The sequence below is a fragment of the Pseudorca crassidens genome, chromosome 14 (genome assembly GCF_039906515.1).
Source record: "Pseudorca crassidens isolate mPseCra1 chromosome 14, mPseCra1.hap1, whole genome shotgun sequence".
Taxonomy (NCBI): Eukaryota; Metazoa; Chordata; class Mammalia; order Artiodactyla; family Delphinidae; genus Pseudorca; species Pseudorca crassidens.
In genome coordinates this window covers 83,256,863-83,275,260 of record NC_090309.1, presented here as the reverse complement: position 1 = coordinate 83,275,260, position 18,398 = coordinate 83,256,863, and the positions used below count along the sequence as shown (strand labels likewise).

The window sequence follows — 18,398 nt, the reverse complement described above, 5'->3', positions numbered from 1 at the left end:
TTCTTTTTATCCTACTAAGTCTTCAAAATCCAGTGTGTACTTTATTTACAGAATATCTCAATTTGGAAGCTACATTTTCGTTGTAAATATTTTATCTATACTTAGTTTTCGTAAACTATGCAACGATAAGTGTAGATTCACATACCCAAATTGTTCTAAACATAAAAGTTTTCGGCCCGCGCGTTGCCGCCCCCCCCCCCCCCCAAAACGTCACAGCCTTCATCTCGGGGTTCCCTCAGCCCGGTTCCCCGGAGGATGAAGTTCGTGTATAAAGAGGAGCATCCTTTCGAGAAGCGGCGCTCTGAGGGCGAGAAGATCCGAAAGAAATACCCGGACCGGTTCCCGGTGATCATTGAAAAGGCTCCCAGATCTCGGATAGGAGACCTGGACAAAAGGAAATGCCTGCTGCCTTCTGATCTTACAGTTGGTCGGTTCTACTTCTTGATCCAGAAGCGAATTCATCTCCGAGCTGAGGATGCCTTGTTTTTCTTTGTCAACAATGTCATTCCACCCACGAGTGCCGGGATGGGTCAGCTATACCAGGAACACCATGAAGAAGACTTCTTTCTATATGTTGCCTCCAGTGATGAAAGTGTCTACGGTCTGTGCAGTTGCTGTCCCTAAGGTGTGTGGGGGGTCCCATTCTACAAAGAGAGAGGGGGCCCTCTTTCCTTGACCTACTCCTCCTTGAGGGTCATACACCACCTCCCGTCTTCAGGACCTGCACTTCCTAATGTTTGAGACTCTCCTCCAGCTCCTCGTAACACAAGGGTTAATGGGGGAGATGGCCTCTAGTACCTCTCCTTTCTCCATTCTTCCCCTTTCTTTACCACCTTTCCCATTCTGCTTTAGACTTCTTGATTGTCAATCTCTTTCACATCCAGTGATTGTTTTGGTTTCTCTTCCCTTTCTAACTGCCCAAGGGGCTCAGAACCCCAACAATCCCTTCTTTTCACTCCCTTCTCTTTTGGGGGTAGATGGAAGGGACTGAAATTGTGGGAGGAAGGTAGGAGGCACTTTAATAAAGAGGAAACCACCAAGCAAAAAATAAATAAATAAGTTTTCGAATAACCAAATCAGTATGCTTTTGAATTTAAATTAATTAAAATTAAGTAAGATTAAAAATCAAGTTCCTCAGTTACACGAGCCATATTTCAAGCGCTCAGTATCCACACGTGGTTAGCAGCTACCATACTGGAGAGCATAGGTCTAGAGCAAGCTCGTCACAGAAGAGATTTCCACTGGGCAGTGAAGATCTAGAAGTTCAATAAACTCTTTCTGAACATTGTTGAATTGGGAAGATTAATGTTATCAGCAACAAATTAGAGGAAAGACTAGGCAACGAGTATTTAAGCCTACGTTTTGATTTGATCCCAGATGAAATGATGATGATGATAATGATGATGATAATGACATTTTATTCAATGCTAATTCTGTGCCCAGATCTCTACTAAGCACTTTGTACCCCTCTGGTGTAATTTCATCATCCCCATTCCACAGATGAGGTACAGATAGACGAAGTCACCTGTTTAAAGACATGTATCTAAGAAATGAACATTGTGAGCCTACACGACCAGACAGTCTGCCTGTAGAGCCTGCATCCTCACTTAATTTACTCTTCTGCCCCTCAGAGATTAATATCTTTTTAAGACTTATCCTAAATAAGATGGCAGAGTCCTTGAAGCAAAGACCATACTGCATGCTCCTCTTTCTTCAGTGACCTCCTCATTCCCCAGTTCAAGACCTTTGCTCCAGCTTTTCCTGTAGTGTCTTCTTTCTTCACCTTCACTTGTCAAAATCTGAACCATTGGTCCATAGTTGCTTCAGGAACAGCATCCTCCAGAGATGCTGTCTCAAACTTCCAGTGGAAACATTCTTGTCTTAAGGTACTTTATAGGTAACTACATTTCTTAGGGCATAAGAGTCCTTTTCTCTTTTGCATTCTGGATACTCTGCATGCATATTTTGTCTCCACAAGTTGGCATTATGTTCCTTGAAGGCAGTTCCTGTTTTTTTGGGATTACTGTCCCCATTTTCCAAAATACCTTCTGCAGCCTTAGATGTCTGTAGCGTTAATAATTCCATATTGTTCATACAGTTCCCATCCCACGTGCCTGCTTTTTTTTTCCTTATATGTGGAATCTTTTTTTTTTTTAACATCTTTATTGGAGTGTAATTGCTTTACAATGGTGTGTTAGTTTCTGCTTTATAACAAAGTGAATCAGCTATACATATACATACATCCCCATATCCCCTCCCTCTGCGTCTCCCTCCCACCCTCCCTATCCCATCCCTCTAGGTGGTCACAAAGCACCGAGCTGATCTCCCTGTGCTATGCAGCTGCTTCCCACTAGCTATCTATTTTACATTTAGTAGTGTACATATGTCCATGCCACTCTCTCACTCTGTCCCAGCTTAGCCTTCCTCCTCCCCGTGTCCTCAAGTCAATTCTGTACGTCTGTGTCTTATTCTTGTCCTGCCCCTAGGTTCTTCAGAACCGTTTTTTTTTTTTTTTTTTAGATTCTATATATATGTGTTAGCAAATGGTGTTTGTTTTTCTCTTCCTGACTTGCTTCATTCACTCTGTATGACAGACTCTAGGTCCATCCACCTCACTACATATAACTCAATTCCATTTCTTTTTATGGCTGAGTAATATTCCATTGTGTATATGTGTGCCACATCTTCTTTATCCATTCATCTGCCGATGGACATTTAGGTTGCTTCCATGTCCTGGCCATTGTAAATGGAGCTGCAATGAACATTGTGATACATGACTCGTTTTGAATTATGGTTTTCTCAGGGTATATTCCCAGGAGTGAGATTGCTGGGTCATATGGTAGTTGTATTTGTAGTTTTTTAAGGAACCTCCATACTGTTCTCCATAGTGGCTGTATCAATTTACATTCCCACCAACAGTGCAAGAGGGTTCCCTTTTCTCCACACCCTCTCCAGCATTTATTGTTTGTAGATTTCTTGATGGTGACCATTCTGACTGGTGTGAGGTGATACCTCATTGTAGTTTTGATTTGCATTTCTCTAATGATTAGTGATGTTGAGCATCCTTTCATGTGCTTGTTGGCAATCTGTATATCTTCTTTGGAGAAATGTTTGTTTAGGTCTTCTGCCCGTTTTTGTATTGGGATGTTTGTTTTTTTGATATTGAGCTGAATGAGCTGCTTGTAAATTTTGGAGATTAATCCTTTGTCAGTTGCTTCAGTTACAAATATTTTCTCCCATTCTGAGGGTTGTCTTTTCGTCTTGTTTATGGTTTCCCTTGCTGTGCAAAAGCTTTGAAGTTTCATTAGGTCCCATTTTTTTGTTTTTGTTTTAATTTCCATTTCTCTAGGAGGTGGGTCAAAAAGGATTTTGCTGTGATTTATGTCATAGAGTGTTCTGCCTATGTTTTCCTCTAAGAGTTTGATAGTGTCTGGCTTACATTTAGGTCTTTAATCCATTTTGAGTTTATTTTTGTGTATGGTGTTAGGTAGTGTTCTAATTTCATTCTTTTACATGTAGCGGTCCAGTTTTCCCAGCACCACTTATTGAAAAGGCTGTCTTTGCTCCATTGTATATTCTTGCCTCCTTTATCAAAAATAAGGTGACCATATGTGCGTGGGTTTACCTCTGGGCTTTCTATCCTGTTCCATTGATCTATATTTCTCTTTTTGTGCCAGTACCATAATGTCTTGATTACTGTAGCTTTGTAGTATAGTCTGAAGTCCAGGAGCCTGATTCTTCCAGCTCCATTTTTCTTTCTCAAGATTGCTGTGGCCATTTGGGGTCTTTTGTGTTTCCATACAAATTGTGAAATTTTTTGTTCTAGTTCTGTGAAAATTGCCGTTGGTAGTTTGATAGGGATTGCATTGAATCTGTAGATTGCTTTGGGTAGTATAGTCATTTTCACAATGTTGATTCTTCCAATCCAAGAATATGGTATATCTCCCCATCTGTTTGTATCATCTTTAATTTCTTTCATCAGTGTCTTATAGTTTTCTGCATACAGGTCTTTTGTCTCCTTAGGTAGATTTATTCCTAGGTATTTTATTCTTTTTGTTGCAGTGGTAAATGGGAGTGTTACCTTAATTTCCCTTTCAGATTTTTCATCATTAGTGTATAGGAATGCAAGAGATTTCTGTGCATTAATTTTGTATCCTGCTACTATACCAAATTCATTGATTAGCTCTAGTGTTTTCTGTTAGCATCTTTAGGATTCTCTATGTATAGTATGTCATCTGCAAAGAGTGACAGCTTTACTTTTTCTTTTCTGATTTGGATTCCTTTTCTTTCTTTTTCTTCTCTGATTGCTGTGGGCAAAACTTCCAAAACTATGTTGAATAATAGTGGTGAGAGTGGACAACTTTGTCTTGTTCCTGATCTTAGTGGAAATGGTTTCTGTTTTCCACCATTGAGAATGATCTTGGCTGTGTGTTTGTCATATGTGACCTTTATTATGTTGAGGTACATTCCCTCTATGCCTACGTTCTGGAGGGTTTTTATCATAAATGGGTGTTGAATTTTGTCAAAAGCTTTGTCTGCATCTATTGAGATGATCATATGGTTTTTCTCCTTCAATTTGTTAATATGGTTTATCACATTGATAGATTTGTGTATACTGAAGAATCCTTGCATTCCTGGGATAAACCCCACTTGATCATGTTGTATGATCCTTTTAATGTGCTGTTGGAGTCTGTTTGCTTGTATTTTGTTGAGGATTTTTGCATCTATGTTCATCAGTGATATTGGCCTGTAGTTTTCTTTCTTTGTGACATGTTTGTCTGGTTTTGGTATCAGGGTGATTGTGGCCTCATAGGATGAGTTTGAGAGTGTTTCTCCATCTGCTATATTTTGGTAGAGTTTGAGAAGGATAGGTGTTAGCTCTTCTCTAAATGTTTGATAGAATTTGCCTGTGAAGCCATCTGGTCCTGAGCTTTTGTTTGTTGGAAGATTTTTAATCACAGTCTCAGTTTCAGTGCTTGTGTTTGGTCTGTTTATATTTTCTATTTCTTTGTGGTTCAGTCTCAGAAGGTTGTGCTTTTCTAAGAATTTGTCCATTTCTTCTGGGTTGTCCATTTTATTGGCATATAATTGTTTGTAGTAATCTCTCATGATCCTTTGTATTTCTGCAGTGTCAGTTGTTACTTCTTTTTCATTTCTAATTCTATTGATTTGAGTCTTCTCCCTTTTTTTCTTGATGAGTCTGGCTAATGGTCTATCAATTTAGTTTTTCTTCTCAAAAAACCAGCTTTTAGCTTTATTGATTTTTGCTATTGTTTCCTTCATTTCTTTTTCATTTATTTCTGATCTGATCTTTATGATTTCTTTCCTTCTCCTAACTTTGGGCGTTTTTTGTTCTTCTTTCTCTAATTGCTTTACGTGAAAGGTTAGGTTGTTTATTTGAGATGTTTCTTGTTTCTTGAGGTAGGATTGTATCGCTATAAACTTCCCTCTTAGAACTGCTTTTGCTGCATCCCACTGGTTTTGGGTCATCGTGTTTTCATTGTCATTTGTTTCTAGGTATTTTTTTATTTCTTCAGTGATCTCTTGGTTATTAAGCAGTGTATTGTTTAGCCTCCATGTGTTTGTATTTTTTACAGATTTTTTCCTGTAATCGATATCTAGTCTCATATTGTTGTGATCAGAAAAGATACTTGATACGATTTTAATTTTCTTAAGTTTACCAAGGCTTGATTTGTGACCCAAGATATGATCTACCCTGGAGAATGTTCCATGAGCACTTTAGAAGAAAGTGTATTCTATTGCTTTTGGATGGAATGTCCTATAAATATCGATTAAGTCCATCTTGTTTAATGTAACATTTAATGCTTGTGTTTCCTTATGTATTTTCATTTTGGATGATCTTTCCATTGGTGAAAGTGGGATGTTAAAGTCCCCTACTATGATTGTGTTACTGTTGATTTCCCTTTTTATGGCTGTTAGCATTTGCCTTATGTATTGAGGTGCTCCTATGTTGGGTGCATAAATATTTATGATTGTTATATCTTCTTCTTGGATTGATCACTTGATCATTATGTAGTGTCCTTCTTTGTTTCTTGTAATAGTCTTTATTTTAAAGTCTATTTTGTATGATATGAGAATTGCTACTCCAGCTTTCTTTCGATTTCGATTTGCATGGAATATGTTTTTGCATCCCCTCACTTTCAATCTGTATGTGTCCCTAGGTCTGAAATGGGTCTCTTGTAGACAGCATATATACAGGTCTTGTTTTTGTATCCATTTAGCCACTCTATGTCTTTTGCTTATAGCATTTAATCCATTTACATCTAAGGTAATAATTGATATGTATGTTCGTATTACCATTTTCTTAATTGTTTTGGGTTTCTTATTGTAGGTCTTTTCCTTCTTTTGTGTTTTCTGCCTAGAGAAGTTCCTTTAGCATTTGTTGTAAAGCTGGTTTGGTGGTGCTGAATTCTCTTAGCTTTTGGTTGACTGTAAAGGTTTTAATTTCTCCATCAAATCTGAATAAGATCCTTGCTGGGTAGAGTAATCTTTGTTGTAGGTTTTTCCCTTTCATCACTTTAAATATATCCTGCCACTCCCTTCTGGCTTGCACAGTTCCTGCTGAAAGAGTAGCTGTTAACCTTATGGGGATTCCCTTGTATGTTATTTGTTGTTTTTCCCTTGTTACTTTTAATATTTTTTCTTTGTATTTAATTTTTGATAGTTTGATTAATATGTGTCTTGTCATGTTTCTCCTTGGATTTATCCTGTATGGGACTCTCTGTGCTTCCTGGACTTGACTATTTCCTTTCCCATATTAGGGAAGTTTTTGACTATAATCTCTTCAAATATTTTCTCAATCCCTTTCTTTTTCTCTTCTTCTTCTGGGACCCCTCTAATTCGAATGTTGGTGTGTTTAATGTTGTCCCAGTGGTCTCTGAGACTGTCCTCAATTCTTTTCTTTATTCTGCTCTGCAGTAGTTATTTCCACTATTTTATCTTCCAGGTCACTTATCCGTTCTTCTGCCTCAGTTATTCTGCTATTGATTCCTTCTAGAGAATTTTTAATTTCATTTATTATGTTGTTCATCATGGTTTGTTTGCTGTTTAGTTCTTCTGAGTCCTTGTTAAGTATTTCTTGTATTTTCTCCGTTCCATTTCCAAGATTTTGGATCATCTTTACTACCATTACTCTGAATTATTTTTCAGGTAGACTGCCTATTTCCTCTTCATTTGTTTGGTCTAGTGGGTTTTCACCTTGCTCCTTCATCTGCTGTGTGTTTCTCTGTCTTCTCATTTTGCTTAACTTACTGTGTTTGGGGTCTCCTTTTTGCAGCCTGCAGTTTTGTAGTTCCTGTTGTTTTTGGTGTCTGACTCTGGTGGCTAAGGTTGATTCAGTGGTTTGTGTAGACTTCCTGATGGAAGGGACTAGTGCCTGTGTTCTGGTGGATGAGGCTGGATCTTGTCTTTCTGGTGGGCAGGACTGCGTCCGGTGGTGTGTTTTGGGGAGTCTGTGACCTTATTATGATTTTAGGCAGCCTCTCTGCTAATGGGTGGGGTTGTGTTCCTGTCTTGCTAGTTGTTTGGCATAAGATGTCCAGCACTGTAGCTTGCTGGTCATTGAGTGGAGCTGTGTCTTAGCGTTGAGATGGAGATCTCTGGGAGAGCTTTTGCCATTTGATATTATGTGGAGCAGGGAGGTCTCTGGTGGACCAATGTCCTGAACTCAGCTTTCCCACCTCAGGGGTACAAGCCTGACACCCAGCCAGAGCACCAAGACCCTGTCAGCCACACAGCTCAGAAGAAAAGGGGGGAAAAAAAAGAAAGGAAGAAAAAAATAAAATAATTAAAATAAAAAATTATTTAGGGGCTTCCCTGGTGGCGCAGCAGTTGAGAGTTTGCCTGCCGATGCAGGGGATGCGGGTTCGTGCCCCAGTCTGGGAAGATCCCACATGCCACGGAGCGGCTGGGCCCATGAGCCATGGCTGCTGAGCCTGCGCGTCCGGAGCCTGTGCTCTGCAACGGGAGAGGCCACAACAGTGAGAGGCCCGCGTACCGCAAAAAAAAAAAAAAAAAAAATTATTTAAAAAGTATTTTAAAAAAAGGAAAAAAAAGAAAGAGCAACCAAAGCAAGAAACAAATCCACCAATGATAACAAGCACTAAAAACTACTTAAAAAGCAAACAAACAAGAAAAAACACGGACAGACGGAACCCTAGGACAAATGGTAAAAGCAAAGCTATACAGACAAAATCACACAGAGAAGCATACACATACACACTCACAAAAAGAGAAAAAGGAAAAAAAAATATATCTTTTGGGAAGTCTGAGGTCTTCTGTCAGAATTCAGTAGGGGTTCTGTAGGAGTTGTTGTACATGTAGATGTATTTCTGATGTACCTGTGGGGAGGAAGGTGATCTCCACGTCTTACTCCTCTGCCATCTTGAAGGTCTCCTCCATGTGCCTGCTTTTGAAGAAAGTTTATTTATTTTGTCTGTGATGTCTTAGAAAACTCTTACTTATGGTAGCCTAAAAATTGGGAGATTCTGTCATTGAGTCTGTGTGTCAGTCTCTTGACATCATTCTTAGAGGGTAACATATACACTGCTGAAGTCAAAAAGGTGTATCTCAAATGAGTCCATGGACCACATCTCCAAACAAACCCTAGTGAAATATTCTAATTGTTGATGATCTCATAAGCCTTCTTATGTCCACTTGCCTGGACAATGATGCTTCTTTTAGGTTATTTCCATGGCACAATCTGGGATTCTGAGAGAAGAGATGGGGAATGGTTAATTTGACTTAACTGTAGCCATAGTGATCACAACTGAGGGCAGGAGACAGTGAAGAGAGCATGGAGATGAAAATGGGGAGACTCGACTGTTGGTTTCCAGTTTTCCTGCTATTCTTCCTCTCCAGGGCCCAGGTTTCCCACCTATAAAGTTAAGGGTTTAAATTGAGATTTCTTGGTCCTACTGCTCTAAGATGACACAGCATCTTCCATTCACTATTTTAGGGACTTTGGGTGACCTCAGGTGTGCTCATCTGTCACATATCTGAAAATAAAGTCATTCCCTTGTGAGGCCAGTGTACCATACCTGGGCCATTCTCAGACCCTCATCACCTCTCACTGGGTCTGGGACAACTGTCTCCACACTGGTCTTTCTGCCCAGAAAATTCACTCCAACTCCATTCTCTACGCAGCAGCCAGAGTGACTTAAACCAGCGGTCCCCAACATTTTTGGCACAAGGGACCCATTTCATAGAAGACAATTTTTCCATGGAAGGCAGGGTGGGGGAGGGCAGGGAAGATGGTTCAGGCAGTAATGCGAGCGATGGGAGGTGATGGGGAGCAGCAGATGAAGCTTTGCTCACTCACCTGCCACTCCCCTCTTGCTGTGCGGCCAGTTTCCTAACTGGCTGCAGGCTGGTACCAGTCCATGGCCTGGGGGATGGGGATCCCTGACTTAAAGCACAAAAATGATCACATCACTTTTCTGTGTAAACAGCTTCAGTGCTCCTCTCACTGCTCCAAGCTGGGGGCACTTTTGGCCCCTCCTTCAGTTGTCCCCTGAGTGCTGAATCCCACAGTCTTTGGGGACCCCTGGGACCTTCCTCACCATGCACAATGCTCTTACCTCCCCTCTGTGAACTCAGGCCTCCTTTCCTGTCACTGAAATTCCTTTTCCTCACACTCAGAGTTATCTGAAGCACAGACCTTAGTTTCTAGGAAGTGCCATTCCTCATGTTTCATCTCCCTGCAGCCCCAGGACTCGCCTACCTGAAGGTCATCTAGACCCATCTAGACTCTGCTCTTCATGCTTTCAGGTTTTAATGGCCCCAGCTGCCCAGGAGGCTCTCAGACTCATTAGGATCAAATCCAGTGAAGCCTTCCAGGTTTAGGCTGATTTTCTTCACCAATGGATGTGTAGATATTATTTTCCTGTTGTTCAGAGAAGAGACAGAAGCATTTAACTCACTTTTCCAGGTTACGGGGACTTAAGTCTGTCAAACACCAAATTATTCAACAACAATTTCTGTATATGTGACATATGAAGAGAAGGATTTGATCACCTCTGAGGCTTTTCCCCTCAAAATGGCATCCCTTTGAAGAGTCTGGAGAAGAATATATTTTCCTTTAAAAAGTAATACTTCCTACACCTGAAGGTGAATCCTGTAAGCATATGAGAGAAGCTGTACTGGACCAAGAAATCATGTGCCCCTTTGGGTTCCCTTGACTGTCCTTCCTTCTAAAGCACCACCCACCTCCCAGACTTCACTTATGGGCACAGCCCTAGGCAGTGGAACCCCTGAGCCTGCCTGGCCCATATGGCCACACACTTAGCCCATCTGCAGTGAGATGCCTGTCTACTTCCAGACATGGATGAAGTACCCCACACAGGGCTGAGATCTGATACCTGAGTTGCTGCTGAAGGGCCCAATGCAACCTGGAATATTGGAGGTGTTAACTCTTCATGGAATGGACAGATCAACGGAAAGAGGAGATGGGAAGGTCCTAGGTTGATACATCCCCTTCTTTCCTTTCCCCCCTGTTCTACTCCAAAATGCAGATTTGTGTTACAATCCTCCTGACAAGCCCTGTGTGCCTGGGGAACACAAGTTTGGAGCTGCCTGCTGTATCTTCAGGGTTCATGGTGAAGCAGAATCATGGTAACTTCAACCTGGCTTCCCATGTTTCTTTACCCTGCCTTTCCTTCATTCTCTCTACCTTGGGTTTGCACCTCCCAAATAAAGTCTTAGGTTTGTTTTCTAGATGACTTAGGCTAAGACAGAAGCCCAATATGAAAGGGACTTATTATTTTGTTTTTATACAATTTTTAAAGGTTACTTGTCATTTACAGTCATTACAAAATATTGGTTATATTTCCCCGTGCTGTATAATACATACCTATAGCCTATCTTATACCCAAGAGCTTATACCTCCTACTCTCTTGCTCCTATGGTGCCCCTCCTGTCATGACTCTCCCCTGGTAACTGGTAACTGGTAACCACTAATTTGTTCTCTATATTTGTGAGTCTGCTTCTTTTTTATTATTATATTCACCAGTTTGTTGTATATTTTAGATTCCACATATAAGTGATATCATACAGTATTTGTCTTCCTCTGACTCATTTCTCTTAGCATAATGCCCTGCAAGTCCATCCATGTTGCTGCAAATGGCAAAATTTCATTCTTTTTTAAAAGAAAGGTGCTTATTATGTTTATACCTTGCTGCATCATTGCATTATGAAATTGAGATTCAACACAATAGACATTCCAAGGAGTGCCACGCTCACGGCAAGACCGAACGAGGAACACGGCACTCGAGATTTCAAGGCAAATACTTTTTGTGTCATAATAAAAATGATTAGCTTCAGACATTACAAAAAAAAGTGACTCATAAAACATGTATTGATGTTGCATTTGAGAACAGCTGCAGTCTGTGTGCAGGAATACACAAAAAAGATTATCTGCCGAAAATCAATCTTTGCAGTTTTGGAAAAAGAGAGAAGACGGAAATAACTCTTTGTGGAGATGACTGACATGTTCTGGCCAGGCATTCTTTGTTAACAGAACAGCTGAGAATTAGACAAATTGGAGCTGGAAAGCACTCCTGTCATAATGTGGTTGATGGGTCTGTGGAAAGGAAGTAACCACACCTGCAGGATGTGTTCACTGCTTTCCTGAGCTCTTTTTAAATAATCCAAGCTGTGAAGCTTGCCCTGGGAAGCTCATCTCCAAAGTGGGCAAAATGTTCCATGTGAGAAATCAGGCAGAGTGGTGGAGAGGGGCTTCATTGAAAGCCTCATGGTGGATTGTTCATTCATTCATTCATTGAATCCAGGACTGTCCAAGAGAACTTTCTGTTATGATGGATGTATCCCAGAAATACACTTACTGATACTGCCGTCACTAGACACTAGTGAGCACTTGAAATAAGGCTAGTGTGGCTAGGAGCTGAATTTTTAATTTCATCTAATTTAATTTAAATTTAAACCACATGTGGCTAGTGAATACCCTATCAGGTAGCTCAGCTATGCATTCATCCAATTAAAAATATTTCCTGAATATCTATTAAGGGTCTTAGAAGTTGCTTGATCTAGTTCTTTGGAGGATAGCGGATACTATATAGTTTTTTTTAAAATGATAAAAAATGTGCTCACCTACTACCTCATAGTAGCTGAGCTGGGTTCACAAGTATTCAGAATAAAATAAGAATTAAATTTAATAACACACACATACAATTTAACGAGAATAGATATACATGTACCTGATGATGGAATAGTTTTATAATAGGGAAGACCAAATCTGACTCCACATTAGATCTATTTCTTTTACTTTAACCTTTGTATTCTATTGCTTTTGCTACAAGTTAAGAACGTTGCCTATAGCCTGAAATATACAGGAGAGCCCATTGTTAAGGGTATAACACTTTTCTATTCATATAGAGATAAAAAGTTGCAGAACAGAGAATAGCATTTGTCTTGTTGGAGGTTTACAGGAACATCATGACCTGAGCTAAGTGGAGAGCTGCAAGAGCAAAGGATTCCGCCACCAAGAAGTGTGCAACAACCAGCCACATCCCCTTCCCCTTTTAGTATAAAAGAAACCTGAATTCTAACTCAGGGAAGGTGGTTCTTTGGGACACTAATCCACCATCTTCTCCGCCTGCTGGCCTCCTGAATGAAATCGCTATTCATTTCCCCAACAAATCTTCTCTGGATTTATTGGCCTGTCATGTGGTGAGTGGTACAAGCTTGGACTATGTAATAGTTTATTTTACTCATTTATTTATAATTATATTGATTCAAAAGTAATTTTAAAAGGCCAGGGCAAAAGTCAGGTATTTCTTCATGGCAAAGATGAATTTGTGTTGATTCTGGAATGGAATTCCAGGTAGAGAGAACAGAAAAGGCCAGGTAAAGAGTCCCAGAAATGGCTTTTTTGTGTGTGATGGATTAGAGAAGAAGGGTCTGGAGACTGCACAAAGAGGCATAAGGAATTATATATTATCTGTAGCCAGGAAATAAATAAAAAGTCACTGTTTCTGCATATTTGGATTAGCAAAAAATATCAGAAGGAAAAAAAAAGACCATAGGCAGTTTCTGAGATCAGAATATATGTCATAATCACAAATGGTTACTTAATCATTTGTCACCTGCCCAACAAAAACTAGTAGCTTTTCCAATAGACTAGATCTATCTATCAAATTATGGCAAGAACGTCCCCAGAGAAATCAAAGGAAGCCCTATCCCACGGAGCCTGTTTCAATGAAACAGTGTTCTCATATGGCCTGGGTGTTCAATTCAAGGAGTTACTATTTTATACTAGTAGAAGTGACATACTTTTAACTACAGGTACTGATGAAAACCTTTTAACTGAGCAAGAATTTCAGTTTTTGGAAATAGAAATTGCAATATGGGGCCAGAATGTCTTTATCTTCCAACTAGAGAAAGCCTCAGCAAAAGTCAAGTCATATAATTATCATCCAGTAACAGGAAAGTGGAAGTGATTCTCCTGAGCTCTTTTTTTTAAAAAATAAATTTATTTATTTTATTTATTTTTGGCTGCGTTGAGTCTCCGTTGCTGTGCGCGGGCTTTCTCTAGTCGCTGAGAGCGGGGGCTACTCTTCCTTGCGGTACGTGGGCTTCTCATTGCAGTGGCTTCTTTTGTTGTGGAGCACGGGCTCTAGGCACGCAGGCTTCAGTAGTTGTGGCTCGTGGGCTCTAGATCACAGGCTCAGTAGTTGTGGCACACGGGCTTAGTTGCTCCGCAGCATGTGGGATCTTCCTGTACCAGGGCTCGAGCCCATGTCCCCTGCACTGGCAGGTGGATTCTTAACCACTGCGCCACCAGGGAAACCCTCTCCTGAGCTCTTTATGCCTACCAATGCCAACAAGAGTAGGAAGGGAAACAAGCCTGTGCCCAGGGGCCCCTGGCATGTTACAACCATGGTTGCACTTAACATTTACAGCTCCATGAGGTAGGTAATAATAGTCAGAATTTATGGTTAAGGAAGTCTAGCTCTGTGCAGGCTCATAACATTTTTAAGGTCATAAGGCGAGTTGGTTTCAGACACAGTTAAGTTACTCTTACTTCAGAGCTGTTGTCTTTTTCATCACATCATGCCTCTATTTTTTTCTTTTTATTATTGAAGTATAGTTGACTTACAATATTGTATTAATTTCATTTGTACAACATAGAAATTTGATATTTTTAGAGATCATACTCCATACACAGTTATCATAAATATTGACTATATTCCCTGTGCTGTACATTACATCCTTGTAACTTCTTTATTTTATACCAAGCAGTTTGTACCTCATAATCGCCTTCACCTATTTTGCCCTTCCCCCTTTGCAAAAACATGAACAGATCTGGAGGGTATTATGCTTAGTGAAATAAGTCAGAAAAGGAAAGACAAATAATGTATGTTCTCATTTATATGTAGAATCTAAAAAATAAAACAAATAAATAAATATAACAAACATAATTGAACTCATAGAAAACATCATATCTCTTTCAAGCTCTCCATTGCCTTCAGTCTCAAGTGTCACAGTGCAACTTTACAAGCTAATGGAGTGAGGAAAAAAAAGTCAAACCATTCCCCAGCTGATGATTACATGTGGTAGAGTGTGATGGCATCCTTAGAGAAAATGCCATGGGATTCCAGTCCAAAGCAGGGGCGGGGAACTTGTGGTTGAATAGAACCAGGGGTACTTTATGGAGGAGGTGACACTGAAGATGGATTTGAAATGCAGGTAAGATTTGGCAGTGGAGCAGAAGGAGTACTGCAGGCAAGGAAGAGGCCGCCTAAATGACAGAAAAGCTTACTGAAGATCTGTGTCACGTCTAGCTGGAGATTTTGTGGGAGAATAAATCTTTGAATTAAGTGTAACGGAATGTTCCGTGGCTGAAAAGAAGCCCCAAATGTATGTCAAATAGGTACAGTTAGAGGAAAAGAAAACCTGACATTTCAAAGCTTCAAACTAATATTTGTTATCCACCAAGGAAAACAGAATTTACCTTTGGACCAGGATAATCCATTGTTTGGTGAAAATCATTTTATTCAGAATTACTAATTATGTACACTTGTTATGGCCAGGCGCAGGGGAGAGGCAAACAGAAATGATGTGGTTCCTCCCCCGCTGGAGCTCAGGAGCCTGTTTGGAAAGACAAGCATTATGTGCGTCATGAAGGATAAGCACAGACTTATGGGAGAGACAGTCCTGACTTTGTCTGAGGATGCTGGAGGAGAGGTCTCAGAAGGTCATCTGGAATTTGCAAGATTCAGGGATGAGTAGCAGGGTGGGGAGGAATCGTGTCCCAGGCAGCGGGAACAGCATGTGCAAAGGTCCTAGTGTAAGGAATCATTTAGCTGCTTACCTTTTTCAAGGACTGAAGGGGGACCCGTGAAGTTGAAGTTCCAGACGGCAAAGCAGAGAGCAGCAAAAGGGGTACTGGAGAATAGTCAAAGTCCGGGTGCTCACAGCCTTCTGGGGAAAGGAGATTTTATTCTGAGCACCATGAATCTGTCTCTTCTGCAAGTGAAGGAGTGTCACAATGACCCCCGGAACACATGAAAAGAAAGTATTACTCCTGAAGTTGCAACAAAGTTTGCAGAGATATGGTTCTCCCTAAAAACAGGAAGAATTTGCAAACTGGCAGCCCACCTCTTCCACGTATTCATTGGAATTCAGGTCAGTTGAGGTTCATTGTTGGCGAGCCCCCCAGGGCACAGGGAACTGCATGCACGTTTGCTCTCTGTTTACCTCTAGCTGGAGACCGTGAAACAGGAGACTCACGGTCCCACTCTTAACATCCTACACACAGAATTTAAGACTGAATAACCCAACATGTACTGGACTTCAGCCATTATGTGCTGATGGAATTTTGTTCTCCTTTTGGGGCTGCAATTTAGAACCACACCCCTGTGGATGAGAATAGGGTTCCCCAACGGGGGAAGTGATATTCCCACTATCATTCATCCTAGGATGAGACAAGTTTGGGAATAAGAAAGTAGGGTGGGGAGGCTGGCTTCAGACCAGAGAAAGGTGACCCTCTTTTCTCTCTGAGACCATAATGAGGGTCAGGCCCTAGGAACTTTTATGGTGGGCAGAGCAGCTTGCAGACTGGCCAGCATCACAGAGGGAGCCCTATACGAACAGACAGATGGTGGATTTGAGTCTGTAGACGTTGAAAGTTGTCAGATATTTGAATGGTTGCAACTTACTCTCTGTGTTGTTCTGTTATCCTCAGGGTATTGCTGTGGTTAGGGGAAAGCATGGGGTCTGGAAATGCAGTCAAGTGGGAAAACATGAGATACTTATTCCAGAGCACACCTGAAATAGGAAAGGAACTGGGAGCCCAGAGGTAGGTTGGAGTCCGAAGGAGGAGCTCTTCCTTTGTAGTGTGAGAATTTAATGGGAATGTGACCTTATACATCGTCCCAGGTTGGAGAAGTCTGGCCAAACCAGTAGAAGGGTGGAGAGACGAGAACGTGGCTGGAGGTCTGGAGAGGACTTTGAAAGGAATGGATGCGTAGAACCCCAGAGTGGGTTTGGAGCACATATGTAGGTTGGTGGTGCTGGGGCTTAAATCACAGTGGGCGTTGGGAAATGAGGATGAAATCTAAATAAACAGGATTCCTTGAGGAATCTCATATGTCATGCCAAGAAGTTTGGATATGGAAAATTGTTGTCTTTACACAGGGGAATGGCATAGTCAGATTTGGATTGAGTCAGATTTGGATTTGAGAAAGGTTCCTCTAGTTTCAGTGGAAGGAATGAAGCAAAGGAGGTACGTTTGGTGCCAGCTCTCCAGGTGAAAGGCAAAAAAAGTATATCTTAAGTCAGTGATGATAAAGCTAGAGAGAAGGAGATATCTGATATGGTAGGAAGTGGAATCATAGAAACTGGGGATTGATTGAGTGTTGGTGGATGAAGAGGTGAGATTCCCAGTTTATGTACTTGTCTGCAGGTATTTCAAATAACTAGCATCATCTATTTAAAAGGGATGAACAAATAATTGTCTTGGTCAAACTGTCTCATTTCCTGATTAGTATGAGTTTATACCTGGATGGGTCAAATACTCATCAAGTCATTATTAGAATAAAGAGACAAATGTCATTTCCTGTTTCAAAACAGAATGCTTAGGAATTGCAGCAGGTCTGTAGACGAGCAACATGAGAGCTACATTAGATGGAGACTTTCCAGTAAGCTCTAGGGAGTTGGGGTCATATGAAGGCAAAAAGTAGAATATTTAAATGGAATAAGTGGAGTATTTAAATGGAATATTTAAGACTCAAGCACAATCATTTACATTCAGATGTTTGTTATCATGGAGCTACCAAAACAACTGACTTCCAATACGTAAGTTGTTCCTGGGAGAGGATACTGTCTGATACTTTTTCTCCAGGAAGGGTGGAGGAGAAATGAATGGTCTTACTTCCTAGCTAGCATGTTTGATCAGTGAGCAGGAGGAAGGATGCCTTCAGGCTTGGTTGAACACTGCCAGCAAAGGATGGCGTTGAGGCTGAAACTCTGGAATCTTCTCAGATACCTCCGGCTCTCCTGGATGCTCTAAGAACTTTCTCATCTGGAAGCTGGAGATGGGAACTTATGACTTCAGGTATCCATTCAGCTCTGAAATTTTATATTCGTTCCACGGTGAGGCTCCTTTTATGTTTGCTGAAGGGTAAAGCCAAAGCAGGCATTTCATCTTCAGGAGGAGAAATTGTATCTTTGCCTCTAATTAAAATTATGACCATACAAATGTTCCTACAGTATTTGTGATGGTTCTCATCCTTCTGAAGAAATAATCACTTGATATGAGTGAGCATTAACAGCCTGAAGAAAAATATACATTAAATGTAGGTCCCGTTCATTTATAATTTGTGATTATCTGAATTAAAGTAGACCTAGAAATTACATTTGCAGAAGTTTATGGAAAAATAGAAGAATGATGTAGGTAAGGAAACATGTTTATGGACAGGTAGCCCTTTCTGAAGCAAACTTTTAAATTATTAATAAGATATCTATAAATGTGATACCAGTACATTTAATATCTATCTCTTCTGTTGCCCTGGAAGATGAGTGAAATTTTTGTAAGTTTCTTTTTCCTTCCCTCCCTGTGCCAGAAAGAATGGACTCCTTACCTACCCCATCACTCTGCATGGCTATGCAGTAGTTGTCAGATGACAGCAGGATGAGGTTTGTGGGTTGTTTTCCCCACTAGACCTGGAGCTCCAGGACATCGCCGGCCAGGACTTACTGCTGTCTGTATTTCTGGCTTCTGGCCCAGAGCTCTGCACACATTAGAGGCTCAGTCATTACATGTTGGATAGAAAAGTTCTTCCCCCAAATGATAAAGGACCACTAATGAATAGCAGTATTAATTAAACCTATTTGAAGGCAAAAGAGCTTTGCTGTAGAAC

The 18,398-nt window shown here is 40.7% G+C and overlaps 1 pseudogene; it reads left to right on the top strand.

Moving 5' to 3' along the window:
• The first annotated feature begins 242 nt into the window (after positions 1-242).
• Positions 243-1,034, top strand: LOC137205728 (gamma-aminobutyric acid receptor-associated protein pseudogene; annotated as a pseudogene).
• The last annotated feature ends 17,364 nt before the right edge of the window (positions 1,035-18,398 follow it).